Below are 14954 nucleotides of genomic sequence, written 5' to 3' on the forward strand. Positions count from 1 at the left end.
GCATGTCCCTGGCTTCTCCCTTCTGCCTAGCACTCAACTGTGCCCCGATCTCTACCTGCTCAACAGTGTTTCCTTGCTTTGCCTCCCCTAGGAGATCAGGCAGAGCATTGCTCGCCGGATCCTCCAGCAGTGGGCTACAAATGGCCATTACTGCTCCCATACTCGGTGCTCTGTATTCCTTTAACATATTAATGTGATATGTCTTGTGCCTCTCAGGCGCTACCTGTACAACATAGTTGCACTCATTCACCTTTCGGATAACCGGGTACGGTCCCGACCAGGCAGCCATCAGCTTGTTCTCCCGAGTGGGTTTGAGAACAAGCACCTGCTGTCCTGGGATGAATTCTCTGCTACGGCCTGCTGGTCATACCATTGCTTCTGCTTGGTCTGAGCAGCCCTGAGGTGGTCCTGGGCCACCCCCATAAGCATCTCTAACCGGTCTCTGAGATCTACTACATACTGGATCACTGAAGCATCAGTAGCAGTAGTCTTCCCCTCCCATCCCTCACGGAAGAGGTCCAGAGGTCCACGTACCCTGCGGCCATATAGTAGCTCGAAGGGGGAGAAGCCTGTAGATTCTTGCGGTACCTCTCGGTATGCAAACAGCAAGTGCTGCAGGTGAATCTCCCAGTCTTTCCCCTCCGCCTCTATAAAGGTCCGAAGCATCTGCTTCAGGGTACCATTAAACCTCTCACATAATCCGTTTGTTTGGGGATGGTAAGGGGTAGTGCGCTGGTGCTGTACACCGCAGGCATCCCAGAGACAATGTAACAGTTCACTCATGAACTGCGACCCCTGATCAGTTAGGATCTCACTAGGGAAACCTACCCTAGCAAAAATGTTCAGCAAAGCTGCTGCCACTGTCTTGGCACTTATGGTGCCCAGCGCTACCGCCTCAGGGTACCGGGTGGCAAAATCCACCACCGTGAGGATGTAGCACTTCCCTGACCTGCTAGGAATCATGAGGGGTCCTATCAGGTCCATCGCTACCTTCTGGAAGGGTTCCCCTATTATCGGTAGGGGTCTCAGGGGTGCCTTCACACGGTCGCCCGCCTTACCTACTCGCTGGCAGGCATCACAGGAGCGGCAGAAATCAGCCGCATCCCTGGATGCCCCCGGCCAGAAATAACGCTGCAATAACCGGGCTCGCGTTCTGGTGACCCCCTGATGTCCCGCTAACGGAATAGAGTGAGCTACCCATAACAATTGCTGTCGGTACCCCTGGGGTACTACTAGCTGTCGCTTACCGGTCAATCCCTTCTCTATTCTCGGGTTCCCTTCTTCTCTGTATAGGAGTCCCTTATGCCATAGGCAGCGCTCAGTGCCCTCCCCTGCCTGAGATTCGGACGCCCGAAGTCTCACGCCGGCCAGGGTAGGGTCTGCCTTCACTGCCTCCCTAAACTGGGCTCCTAAATCTGCCCCCCCCCCAGTCATGTCATTGTCAGGGGAAGGGGACACGGTAAGGGGGAACAGTAAGTCAGCCTGTGGTTGCAACTGATCCTGGCTTACCTCCCTGGGCTCCTCTGTGCCCTCCGCTAACGTTGGTCCCAAAGGCTGGGGGACTGGGGTGGCCACCGCCGACATTGCCGCGGTCTGGCTCCGGGTAACCGCCGCCACTGCAGCGGGCTGGGGCACACGGTCGTAGGTGCAGGTCATCGGTCCCAGGTCATTGCCCAAAAGAATTTCAGCATCCAAACCTGGTAAAACCCCCACCTCCCGCACACCCTTGCCCACCCCCCAATCCAAAAAAATGCGGGCCACCTGCAGGAAACGTGGCTCTCCGTCAGCCACAGTGATCTGTATCCCAGGGCCTGGGATCAATTCCTCTGGCCGGACCATATCAGGTCGGACCAGGGTCACTGCAGCTCCTGAATCAAGTAAGCCAACTGCTTGCCGGTCACCGACTGTGACCGGGGTGAGATGCTTGCTCCTGCCGTCCGTCTGCTGCAGGTCTGCGCTGTGATGTCCTCTGCTCCTGGCTGTAGGCACTGAAGAAACCGGGGTAGGGGTGACATGGGACGTCTCGCTGGGAGTTGTTTCCATGACCGGTCCTGGTTCTTTGGTGGAAGCCACCCGCACGCGGGCTACCGGCTTTGCAGCTGGGGTGCGTTGCCCTCGATAGGGTCCGTTGGAACGCAGGGGTTCCGGGCAATCTGGTCTGATGTGACCAGTGCTGTTGCAATTGTAGCACCGGCGCTCATGCCGGAGCTCTCCCGCCTTCTGTGACCCGCTGCCCGCAGGCGGCTTTTGGGTCCACTGGGGGGTACTCACAGCTTTCTTGGCCGGCGCCGGTGGGGTTACCGCTTTGGCTGGTACCTTGGCGGTCATCTGGGACCGGCTGACCACATAGTCATCTGCCATCCTCGCCGCCTCGGTGTAGGTCTTGGGCTTTTTATCATACACAAAAGCCCTCACCGCCGGCGGGCACTGCTGCATGAGCTGCTCCTGAAAGATGAGGTCCAGCAGGCGTTGGTAAGTCTTGGCCTCAGAGCCCTCCACCCAGTGTAACCCATACAAAGCCATGCGGGTCACATAAGTGACATAGGTCTCCTGAGGGTGCCTCTCCTCCAGCCGGAACTTACCCCGGTAAGCTTCAGGGGTAAAACCATGCTGAAACAGCAAAAGTTCTTTCAGGTGGTCATAGTCATCAGCAAACTCCTCTGTAAGCGCCATCAAAGTCTGTTTAGCCAAGCTGGAGAGTAGCGGGTCCAGGCGTGCAACCCTATGCTGGGGAAGCACCCCGTACCGCCGGCACTGCATTTCAAAGTTCCTTAGAAACATGTCAATCCGATCAGTGCCCTCCACATACTTGGTGAGACTGTGCTTGTCCAGTTGGAGTCCATCTCTGGGGGGTCGGACCGGGGGGCAATAAGCGGGTCTGTTCATTGCCATAGAGATAAACGTTAGGGTTAGGGTTAGGGTTATAGGGGAATACGAAAATTTAGGAATGTGACTCATTTGGGTACTAACCAATCAGAGAAGAGTTAGGGTTGAAAGTTAGGGTTGAAAGTTAGGGTTGAAAGTTAGGGTTGAAAGTTAGGGTTGAAAGTTAGGGTTGACACTTAGGATTATTTTTCTATTTTTGTTTGGCCCAGGGTTATAGGGGAATACGAAAATTTAGGTATGTGACTCATTTGGGTACTAACCAATCAGAGAAGAGTTAGGGTTGAAAGTTAGGGTTGAAAGTTAGGGTTGAAAGTTAGGGTTGACAGTTAGGATTATTTTTCTATTTTTGTTTGGCCCAGGGTTATAGGGGAATACGAAAATTTAGGTATGTGACTCATTTGGGTACTAACCAATCAGAGAAGAGTTAGGGTTGAAAGTTAGGGTTGAAAGTTAGGGTTGAAAGTTAGGGTTGACACTTAGGATTATTTTTCTATTTTTGTTTGGCCCAGGGTTATAGGGGAATACGAAAATTTAGGTATGTGACTCATTTGGGTACTAACCAATCAGAGAAGAGTTAGGGTTGAAAGTTAGGGTTGAAAGTTAGGGTTGAAAGTTAGGATTATTTTTCTATTTTTGTTTGGCCCAGGGTTATAGGGGAATACGAAAATTTAGGTATGTGACTCATTTGGGTACTAACCAATCAGAGAAGAGTTAGGGTTGAAAGTTAGGGTTGAAAGTTAGGGTTGAAAGTTAGGGTTGACACTTAGGATTATTTTTCTATTTTTGTTTGGCCCAGGGTTATAGGGGAATACGAAAATTTAGGTATGTGACTCATTTGGGTACTAACCAATCAGAGAAGAGTTAGGGTTGAAAGTTAGGGTTGAAAGTTAGGGTTGAAAGTTAGGGTTGAAAGTTAGGGTTGAAAGTTAGGGTTCACACTTAGGATTATTTTTCTATTTTTGTTTGGCCCAGGGTTATAGGGGAATACGAAAATTTAGGTATGTGACTCATTTGGGTACTAACCAATCAGAGAAGGGTTAGGGTTAGGGTTAGGGTATTAGGGTTAGGGTATTAGGGTTAGGATATTAGGGTTAGGGTATTAGGGTTAGGGTTAGGGTTAGGGTTAGGGTTAGGGTTAGGGTTATAGGGGAATACGAAAATTTAGGTATGTGACTCATTTGGGTACTAACCAATCAGAGAAGAGTTAGGGTTGAAAGTTAGGGTTGAAAGTTAGGGTTGAAAGTTAGGGTTGAAAGTTAGGATTATTTTTCTATTTTTGTTTGGCCCAGGGTTATAGGGGAATACGAAAATGTAGGTATGTGACTCATTTGGGTACTAACCAATCAGAGAAGAGTTAGGGTTGAAAGTTAGGGTTGAAAGTTAGGGTTGAAGGTTAGGGTTAGGGTTAGGGTTAGGGTTAGGGTTATAGGGGAATACGAAAATTTAGGTATGTGACTCATTTGGGTACTAACCAATCAGAGAAGAGTTAGGGTTGAAAGTTAGGGTTGAAAGTTAGGGTTGAAAGTTAGGGTTGAAAGTTAGGGTTGAAAGTTAGGGTTGACACTTAGGATTATTTTTCTATTTTTGTTTGGCCCAGGGTTATAGGGGAATACGAAAATTTAGGTATGTGACTCATTTGGGTACTAACCAATCAGAGAAGAGTTAGGGTTGAAAGTTAGGGTTGAAAGTTAGGGTTGAAAGTTAGGGTTGAAAGTTAGGGTTATTTTTCTATTTTTGTTTGGCCCAGGGTTATAGGGGAATACGAAAATTTAGGTATGTGACTCATTTGGGTACTAACCAATCAGAGAAGAGTTAGGGTTGAAAGTTAGGGTTGAAAGTTAGGGTTGAAAGTTAGGGTTGAAAGTTAGGATTATTTTTCTATTTTTGTTTGGCCCAGGGTGATAGGGGAATACGAAAATTTAGGTATGTGACTCATTTGGGTACTAACCAATCAGAGAAGAGTTAGGGTTGAAAGTTAGGGTTGAAAGTTAGGGTTGAAAGTTAGGGTTGAAAGTTAGGGTTGACACTTAGGATTATTTTTCTATTTTTGTTTGGCCCAGGGTTATAGGGGAATACGAAAATTTAGGTATGTGACTCATTTGGGTACTAACCAATCAGAGAAGAGTTAGGGTTGAAAGTTAGGGTTGAAAGTTAGGGTTAGGGTTAGGGTTAGGGTTAGGGTTAGGGTTGAAAGTTAGGGTTGAAAGTTAGGGTTAGGGTTAGGGTTAGGGTTAGGGTTATAGGGGAATACGAAAATGTAGGTATGTGACTCATTTGGGTACTAACCAATCAGAGAAGAGTTAGGGTTGAAAGTTAGGGTTGAAAGTTAGGGTTGAAAGTTAGGGTTGAAAGTTAGGGTTGAAAGTTAGGGTTGACACTTAGGATTATTTTTCTATTTTTGTTTGGCCCAGGGTTATAGGGGAATACGAAAATTTAGGTATGTGACTCATTTGGGTACTAACCAATCAGAGAAGAGTTAGGGTTGAAAGTTAGGGTTGAAAGTTAGGGTTGAAAGTTAGGGTTGAAAGTTAGGGTTGACACTTAGGATTATTTTTCTATTTTTGTTTGGCCCAGGGTTATAGGGGAATACGAAAATTTAGGTATGTGACTCATTTGGGTACTAACCAATCAGAGAAGAGTTAGGGTTGAAAGTTAGGGTTGAAAGTTAGGGTTGAAAGTTAGGGTTGAAAGTTAGGGTTGAAAGTTAGGGTTGACATTTAGGATTATTTTTCTATTTTTGTTTGGCCCAGGGTTATAGGGGAATACGAAAATTTAGGTATGTGACTCATTTGGGTACTAACCAATCAGAGAAGAGTTAGGGTTGAAAGTTAGGGTTGAAAGTAAGGGTTGAAAGTTAGGGTTGAAAGTTAGGGTTGAAAGTTAGGGTTGAAAGTTAGGGTTATTTTTCTATTTTTGTTTGGCCCAGGGTTATAGGGGAATACGAAAATTTAGGTATGTGACTCATTTGGGTACTAACCAATCAGAGAAGAGTTAGGGTTGAAAGTTAGGGTTGAAAGTTAGGGTTGAAAGTTAGGGTTGAAAGTTAGGATTATTTTTCTATTTTTGTTTGGCCCAGGGTGATAGGGGAATACGAAAATTTAGGTATGTGACTCATTTGGGTACTAACCAATCAGAGAAGAGTTAGGGTTGAAAGTTAGGGTTGAAAGTTAGGGTTGAAAGTTAGGGTTGAAAGTTAGGATTATTTTTCTATTTTTGTTTGGCCCAGGGTTATAGGGGAATACGAAAATTTAGGTATGTGACTCATTTGGGTACTAACCAATCAGAGAAGAGTTAGGGTTGAAAGTTAGGGTTGAAAGTTAGGGTTGAAAGTTAGGGTTGAAAGTTAGGGTTGACAGTTAGGATTATTTTTCTATTTTTGTTTGGCCCAGGGTTATAGGGGAATACGAAAATTTAGGTATGTGACTCATTTGGGTACTAACCAATCAGAGAAGAGTTAGGGTTGAAAGTTAGGGTTGAAAGTTAGGGTTGAAAGTTAGGGTTGAAAGTTAGGGTTGAAAGTTAGGGTTGACACTTAGGATTATTTGTCTATTTTTGTTTGGCCCAGGGTTATAGGGGAATACGAAAATTTAGGTATGTGACTCATTTGGGTACTAACCAATCAGAGAAGAGTTAGGGTTGAAAGTTAGGGTTGAAAGTTAGGGTTGAAAGTTAGGGTTAGGGTTAGGGTTATAGGGGAATACGAAAATTTAGGTATGTGACTCATTTGGTTACTAACCAATCAGAGAAGAGTTAGGGTTGAAAGTTAGGGTTGACACTTAGGATTATTTTTCTATTTTTGTTTGGCCCAGGGTTATAGGGGAATACGAAAATTTAGGTATGTGACTCATTTGGGTACTAACCAATCAGAGAAGAGTTAGGGTTGAAAGTTAGGGTTGAAAGTTAGGGTTGAAAGTTAGGGTTGAAAGTTAGGGTTGAAAGTTAGGGTTGACACTTAGGATTATTTTTCTATTTTTGTTTGGCCCAGGGTTATAGGGGAATACGAAAATTTAGGTATGTGACTCATTTGGGTACTAACCAATCAGAGAAGAGTTAGGGTTGAAAGTTAGGGTTGAAAGTTAGGGTTGAAAGTTAGGGTTGACACTTAGGATTATTTTTCTATTTTTGTTTGGCCCAGGGTTATAGGGGAATACGAAAATTTAGGTATGTGACTCATTTGGGTACTAACCAATCAGAGAAGAGTTAGGGTTGAAAGTTAGGGTTGAAAGTTAGGGTTGAAAGTTAGGGTTGAAAGTTAGGGTTGAAAGTTAGGGTTGACACTTAGGATTATTTTTCTATTTTTGTTTGGCCCAGGGTTATAGGGGAATACGAAAATTTAGGTATGTGACTCATTTGGGTACTAACCAATCAGAGAAGAGTTAGGGTTGAAAGTTAGGGTTGAAAGTTAGGGTTGAAAGTTAGGGTTGAAAGTTAGGGTTGAAAGTTAGGGTTGACACTTAGGATTATTTTTCTATTTTTGTTTGGCCCAGGGTTATAGGGGAATACGAAAATTTAGGTATGTGACTCATTTGGGTACTAACCAATCAGAGAAGAGTTAGGGTTGAAAGTTAGGGTTGAAAGTTAGGGTTGAAAGTTAGGGTTGAAAGTTAGGGTTGACAGTTAGGATTATTTTTCTATTTTTGTTTGGCCCAGGGTTATAGGGGAATACGAAAATTTAGGTATGTGACTCATTTGGGTACTAACCAATCAGAGAAGAGTTAGGGTTGAAAGTTAGGGTTGAAAGTTAGGGTTGAAAGTTAGGGTTGACACTTAGGATTATTTTTCTATTTTTGTTTGGCCCAGGGTTATAGGGGAATACGAAAATTTAGGTATGTGACTCATTTGGGTACTAACCAATCAGAGAAGAGTTAGGGTTGAAAGTTAGGGTTGAAAGTTAGGGTTGAAAGTTAGGATTATTTTTCTATTTTTGTTTGGCCCAGGGTTATAGGGGAATACGAAAATTTAGGTATGTGACTCATTTGGGTACTAACCAATCAGAGAAGAGTTAGGGTTGAAAGTTAGGGTTGAAAGTTAGGGTTGAAAGTTAGGGTTGAAAGTTAGGGTTGAAAGTTAGGGTTCACACTTAGGATTATTTTTCTATTTTTGTTTGGCCCAGGGTTATAGGGGAATACGAAAATTTAGGTATGTGACTCATTTGGGTACTAACCAATCAGAGAAGGGTTAGGGTTAGGGTTAGGGTATTAGGGTTAGGGTATTAGGGTTAGGGTATTAGGGTTAGGGTATTAGGGTTAGGGTTAGGGTTAGGGTTAGGGGTTAGGGTTAGGGTTAGGGTTAGGGTTATAGGGGAATACGAAAATTTAGGTATGTGACTCATTTGGGTACTAACCAATCAGAGAAGAGTTAGGGTTGAAAGTTAGGGTTGAAAGTTAGGGTTGAAAGTTAGGGTTGAAAGTTAGGATTATTTTTCTATTTTTGTTTGGCCCAGGGTTATAGGGGAATACGAAAATGTAGGTATGTGACTCATTTGGGTACTAACCAATCAGAGAAGAGTTAGGGTTGAAAGTTAGGGTTGAAAGTTAGGGTTGAAGGTTAGGGTTAGGGTTAGGGTTAGGGTTATAGGGGAATACGAAAATTTAGGTATGTGACTCATTTGGGTACTAACCAATCAGAGAAGAGTTAGGGTTGAAAGTTAGGGTTGAAAGTTAGGGTTGAAAGTTAGGGTTGAAAGTTAGGGTTGAAAGTTAGGGTTGACACTTAGGATTATTTTTCTATTTTTGTTTGGCCCAGGGTTATAGGGGAATACGAAAATTTAGGTATGTGACTCATTTGGGTACTAACCAATCAGAGAAGAGTTAGGGTTGAAAGTTAGGGTTGAAAGTTAGGGTTGAAAGTTAGGGTTGAAAGTTAGGGTTGAAAGTTAGGGTTATTTTTCTATTTTTGTTTGGCCCAGGGTTATAGGGGAATACGAAAATTTAGGTATGTGACTCATTTGGGTACTAACCAATCAGAGAAGAGTTAGGGTTGAAAGTTAGGGTTGAAACTTAGGGTTGAAAGTTAGGGTTGAAAGTTAGGGTTGAAAGTTAGGATTATTTTTCTATTTTTGTTTGGCCCAGGGTGATAGGGGAATACGAAAATTTAGGTATGTGACTCATTTGGGTACTAACCAATCAGAGAAGAGTTAGGGTTGAAAGTTAGGGTTGAAAGTTAGGGTTGAAAGTTAGGGTTGAAAGTTAGGGTTGACACTTAGGATTATTTTTCTATTTTTGTTTGGCCCAGGGTTATAGGGGAATACGAAAATTTAGGTATGTGACTCATTTGGGTACTAACCAATCAGAGAAGAGTTAGGGTTGAAAGTTAGGGTTGAAAGTTAGGGTTAGGGTTAGGGTTAGGGTTAGGGTTGAAAGTTAGGGTTGAAAGTTAGGGTTAGGGTTAGGGTTATAGGGGAATACGAAAATGTAGGTATGTGACTCATTTGGGTACTAACCAATCAGAGAAGAGTTAGGGTTGAAAGTTAGGGTTGAAAGTTAGGGTTGAAAGTTAGGGTTGAAAGTTAGGGTTGAAAGTTAGGGTTGACACTTAGGATTATTTTTCTATTTTTGTTTGGCCCAGGGTTATAGGGGAATACGAAAATTTAGGTATGTGACTCATTTGGGTACTAACCAATCAGAGAAGAGTTAGGGTTGAAAGTTAGGGTTGAAAGTTAGGGTTGAAAGTTAGGGTTGAAAGTTAGGGTTGACACTTAGGATTATTTTTCTATTTTTGTTTGGCCCAGGGTTATAGGGGAATACGAAAATTTAGGTATGTGACTCATTTGGGTACTAACCAATCAGAGAAGAGTTAGGGTTGAAAGTTAGGGTTGAAAGTTAGGGTTGAAAGTTAGGGTTGAAAGTTAGGGTTGACATTTAGGATTATTTTTCTATTTTTGTTTGGCCCAGGGTTATAGGGGAATACGAAAATTTAGGTATGTGACTCATTTGGGTACTAACCAATCAGAGAAGAGTTAGGGTTGAAAGTTAGGGTTGAAAGTTAGGGTTGAAAGTTAGGGTTAGGGTTAGGGTTAGGGTTAGGGTTAGGGTTAGGGTTAGGGTTAGGGTTATAGGGGAATACGAAAATTTAGGTATGTGACTCATTTGGGTACTAACCAATCAGAGAAGAGTTAGGGTTGAAAGTTAGGGTTGAAAGTTAGGGTTGAATGTTAGGGTTGAAAGTTAGGGTTGAAAGTTAGGGTTCAAAGTTAGGGTTGAAAGTTAGGGTTGACACTTAGGATTATTTTTCTATTTTTGTTTGGCCCAGGGTTATAGGGGAATACGAAAATTTAGGTATGTGACTCATTTGGGTACTAACCAATCAGAGAAGAGTTAGGGTTGAAAGTTAGGGTTGAAAGTTAGGGTTGAAAGTTAGGGTTGACACTTAGGATTATTTTTCTATTTTTGTTTGGCCCAGGGTTATAGGGGAATACGAAAATTTAGGTATGTGACTCATTTGGGTACTAACCAATCAGAGAAGAGTTAGGGTTGAAAGTTAGGGTTGAAAGTTAGGGTTGAAAGTTAGGGTTGAAAGTTAGGGTTGAAAGTTAGGGTTGAAAGTTAGGGTTGACACTTAGGATTATTTTTCTATTTTTGTTTGGCCCAGGGTTATAGGGGAATACGAAAATTTAGGTATGTGACTCATTTAGGTACTAACCAATCAGAGAAGAGTTAGGGTTGAAAGTTAGGGTTGAAAGTTAGGGTTGAAAGTTAGGGTTGACACTTAGGATTATTTTTCTATTTTTGTTTGGCCCAGGGTTATAGGGGAATACGAAAATTTAGGTATGTGACTCATTTGGGTACTAACCAATCAGAGAAGAGTTAGGGTTGAAAGTTAGGGTTGAAAGTTAGGGTTGAAAGTTAGGGTTGAAAGTTAGGGTTGAAAGTTAGGGTTGACACTTAGGATTATTTTTCTATTTTTGTTTGGCCCAGGGTTATAGGGGAATACGAAAATTTAGGTATGTGACTCATTTGGGTACTAACCAATCAGAGAAGAGTTAGGGTTGAAAGTTAGGGTTGAAAGTTAGGGTTGAAAGTTAGGGTTGAAAGTTAGGGTTGAAAGTTAGGGTTGACACTTAGGATTATTTTTCTATTTTTGTTTGGCCCAGGGTTATAGGGGAATACGAAAATTTAGGTATGTGACTCATTTGGGTACTAACCAATCAGAGAAGAGTTAGGGTTGAAAGTTAGGGTTGAAAGTTAGGGTTGAAAGTTAGGGTTGACACTTAGGATTATTTTTCTATTTTTGTTTGGCCCAGGGTTATAGGGGAATACGAAAATTTAGGTATGTGACTCATTTGGGTACTAACCAATCAGAGAAGAGTTAGGGTTAGGGTTAGGGTTAGGGTTAGGGTTAGGGTTAGGGTTAGGGTTAGGGTTAGGGTTAGGGTTAGGGTTAGGGTTAGGGTTAGGGTTATAGGGGAATACGAAAATTTAGGTATGTGACTCATTTGGGTACTAACCAATCAGAGAAGAGTTAGGGTTGAAAGTTAGGGTTGAAAGTTAGGGTTGAAAGTTAGGGTTGACACTTAGGATTATTTTTCTATTTTTGTTTGGCCCAGGGTTATAGGGGAATACGAAAATTTAGGTATGTGACTCATTTGGGTACTAACCAATCAGAGAAGAGTTAGGGTTGAAAGTTAGGGTTGAAAGTTAGGGTTGAAAGTTAGGGTTGAAAGTTAGGATTATTTTTCGATTTTTGTTTGGCCCAGGGTTATAGGGGAATACGAAAATTTAGGTATGTGACTCATTTGGGTACTAACCAATCAGAGAAGAGTTAGGGTTGAAAGTTAGGGTTGAAAGTTAGGGTTGAAAGTTAGGGTTGAAAGTTAGGGTTGAAAGTTAGGGTTGACACTTAGGATTATTTTTCTATTTTTGTTTGGCCCAGGGTTATAGGGGAATACGAAAATTTAGGTATGTGACTCATTTGGGTACTAACCAATCAGAGAAGAGTTAGGGTTGAAAGTTAGGGTTGAAAGTTAGGGTTGAAAGTTAGGGTTGACACTTAGGATTATTTTTCTATTTTTGTTTGGCCCAGGGTTATAGGGGAATACGAAAATTTAGGTATGTGACTCATTTGGGTACTAACCAATCAGAGAAGAGTTAGGGTTGAAAGTTAGGGTTGAAAGTTAGGGTTGAAAGTTAGGGTTGAAAGTTAGGGTTGACACTTAGGATTATTTTTCTATTTTTGTTTGGCCCAGGGTTATAGGGGAATATGAAAATTTAGGTATGTGACTCATTTGGGTACTAACCAATCAGAGAAGAGTTAGGGTTGAAAGTTAGGGTTGAAAGTTAGGGTTGAAAGTTAGGGTTGACACTTAGGATTATTTTTCTATTTTTGTTTGGCCCAGGGTTATAGGGGAATACGAAAATTTAGGTATGTGACTCATTTGGGTACTAACCAATCAGAGAAGAGTTAGGGTTGAAAGTTAGGGTTGAAAGTTAGGGTTGAAAGTTAGGGTTGAAAGTTAGGGTTGAAAGTTAGGGTTGACACTTAGGATTATTTTTCTATTTTTGTTTGGCCCAGGGTTATAGGGGAATACGAAAATTTAGGTATGTGACTCATTTGGGTACTAACCAATCAGAGAAGAGTTAGGGTTGAAAGTTAGGGTTGAAAGTTAGGGTTGACACTTAGGATTATTTTTCTATTTTTGTTTGGCCCAGGGTTATAGGGGAATACGAAAATTTAGGTATGTGACTCATTTGGGTACTAACCAATCAGAGAAGAGTTAGGGTTGAAAGTTAGGGTTGAAAGTTAGGGTTGAAAGTTAGGGTTGACACTTAGGATTATTTTTCTATTTTTGTTTGGCCCAGGGTTATAGGGGAATACGAAAATTTAGGTATGTGACTCATTTGGGTACTAACCAATCAGAGAAGAGTTAGGGTTGAAAGTTAGGGTTGAAAGTTAGGGTTGAAAGTTAGGGTTGAAAGTTAGGGTTGACACTTAGGATTATTTTTCTATTTTTGTTTGGCCCAGGGTTATAGGGGAATACGAAAATTTAGGTATGTGACTCATTTGGGTACTAACCAATCAGAGAAGAGTTAGGGTTGAAAGTTAGGGTTGAAAGTTAGGGTTGAAAGTTAGGGTTGAAAGTTAGGATTATTTTTCTATTTTTGTTTGGCCCAGGGTTATAGGGGAATACGAAAATTTAGGTATGTGACTCATTTGGGTACTAACCAATCAGAGAAGAGTTAGGGTTGAAAGTTAGGGTTGAAAGTTAGGGTTGAAAGTTAGGGTTGAAAGTTAGGGTTGAAAGTTAGGATTATTTTTCTATTTTTGTTTGGCCCAGGGTTATAGGGGAATACGAAAATTTAGGGTTAGGGTTAGGGTTAGGGTTAGGGTTAGGGTTAGGGTTATAGGGGAATACGAAAATTTAGGTATGTGACTCATTTGGGTACTAACCAATCAGAGAAGAGTTAGGGTTGAAAGTTAGGGTTGAAAGTTAGGGTTGAAAGTTAGGGTTGAAAGTTAGGGTTAGGGTTAGGGTTAGGGTTAGGGTTAGGGTTAGGGTTATAGGGGAATACGAAAATTTAGGTATGTGACTCATTTGGGTACTAACCAATCAGAGAAGAGTTAGGGTTGAAAGTTAGGGTTGAAAGTTAGGGTTGAAAGTTAGGGTTGACACTTAGGATTATTTTTCTATTTTTGTTTGGCCCAGGGTTATAGGGGAATACGAAAATTTAGGTATGTGACTCATTTGGGTACTAACCAATCAGAGAAGAGTTAGGGTTGAAAGTTAGGGTTGAAAGTTAGGGTTGAAAGTTAGGGTTGAAAGTTAGGATTATTTTTCTATTTGGGTTAGGGTTAGGGTTAGGGTTAGGGTTAGGGTTATAGGGGAATACGAAAATTTAGGTATGTGACTCATTTGGGTACTAACCAATCAGAGAAGAGTTAGGGTTGAAAGTTAGGGTTGAAAGGGTTAGGGTTAGGGTTAGGGTTAGGGTTAGGGTTAGGGGTTAGGGTTAGGGTTAGGGTTAGGGTTAGGGTTAGGGTTAGGGGTTAGGGGTTAGGGTTAGGGTTAGGGTTAGGGTTAGGGTTAGGGTTAGGGTTAGGGTTAGGGTTAGGGGTTAGGGTTAGGGTTAGGGTTAGGGGTTAGGGTTAGGGTTAGGGTTAGGGTTAGGGTTATAGGGGAATACGAAAATTTAGGTATGTGACTCATTTGGGTACTAACCAATCAGAGAAGAGTTAGGGTTGAAAGTTAGGGTTGAAAGTTAGGGTTAGGGTTGAAAGTTAGGGTTAGGGTTAGGGTTAGGGTTAGGGTTAGGGTTAGGGTTATAGGGGAATACGAAAATTTAGGTATGTGACTCATTTGGGTACTAACCAATCAGAGAAGAGTTAGGGTTGAAAGTTAGGGTTGAAAGTTAGGGTTGAAAGTTAGGGTTGAAAGTTAGGGTTGACACTTAGGATTATTTTTCTATTTTTGTTTGGCCCAGGGTTATAGGGGAATACGAAAATTTAGGTATGTGACTCATTTGGGTACTAACCAATCAGAGAAGAGTTAGGGTTGAAAGTTAGGGTTGAAAGTTAGGGTTGAAAGTTAGGGTTGAAAGTTAGGGTTGAAAGTTAGGGTTGACACTTAGGATTATTTTTCTATTTTTGTTTGGCCCAGGGTTATAGGGGAATACGAAAATTTAGGTATGTGACTCATTTGGGTACTAACCAATCAGAGAAGAGTTAGGGTTGAAAGTTAGGGTTGAAAGTTAGGGTTGAAAGTTAGGGTTGAAAGTTAGGGTTGAAAGTTAGGGTTGACACTTAGGATTATTTTTCTATTTTTGTTTGGCCCAGGGTTATAGGGGAATACGAAAATTTAGGTATGTGACTCATTTGGGTACTAACCAATCAGAGAAGAGTTAGGGTTGAAAGTTAGGGTTGAAAGTTAGGGTTGAAAGTTAGGGTTGAAAGTTAGGGTTGAAAGTTAGGGTTGACACTTAGGATTATTTTTCTATTTTTGTTTGGCCCAGGGTTATAGGGGAATACGAAAATTTAGGTATGTGACTCATTTGGGTACTAACCAATCAGAGAAGAGTTAGGGTTGAAAGTTAGGGTTGAAAGTTAGGGTTGAAAGTTAGGGTTGACACTTAGGA

This window comes from Ascaphus truei, unplaced genomic scaffold (genome assembly GCF_040206685.1).
Source record: "Ascaphus truei isolate aAscTru1 unplaced genomic scaffold, aAscTru1.hap1 HAP1_SCAFFOLD_1046, whole genome shotgun sequence".
Lineage (NCBI taxonomy): Eukaryota > Metazoa > Chordata > Amphibia > Anura > Ascaphidae > Ascaphus > Ascaphus truei.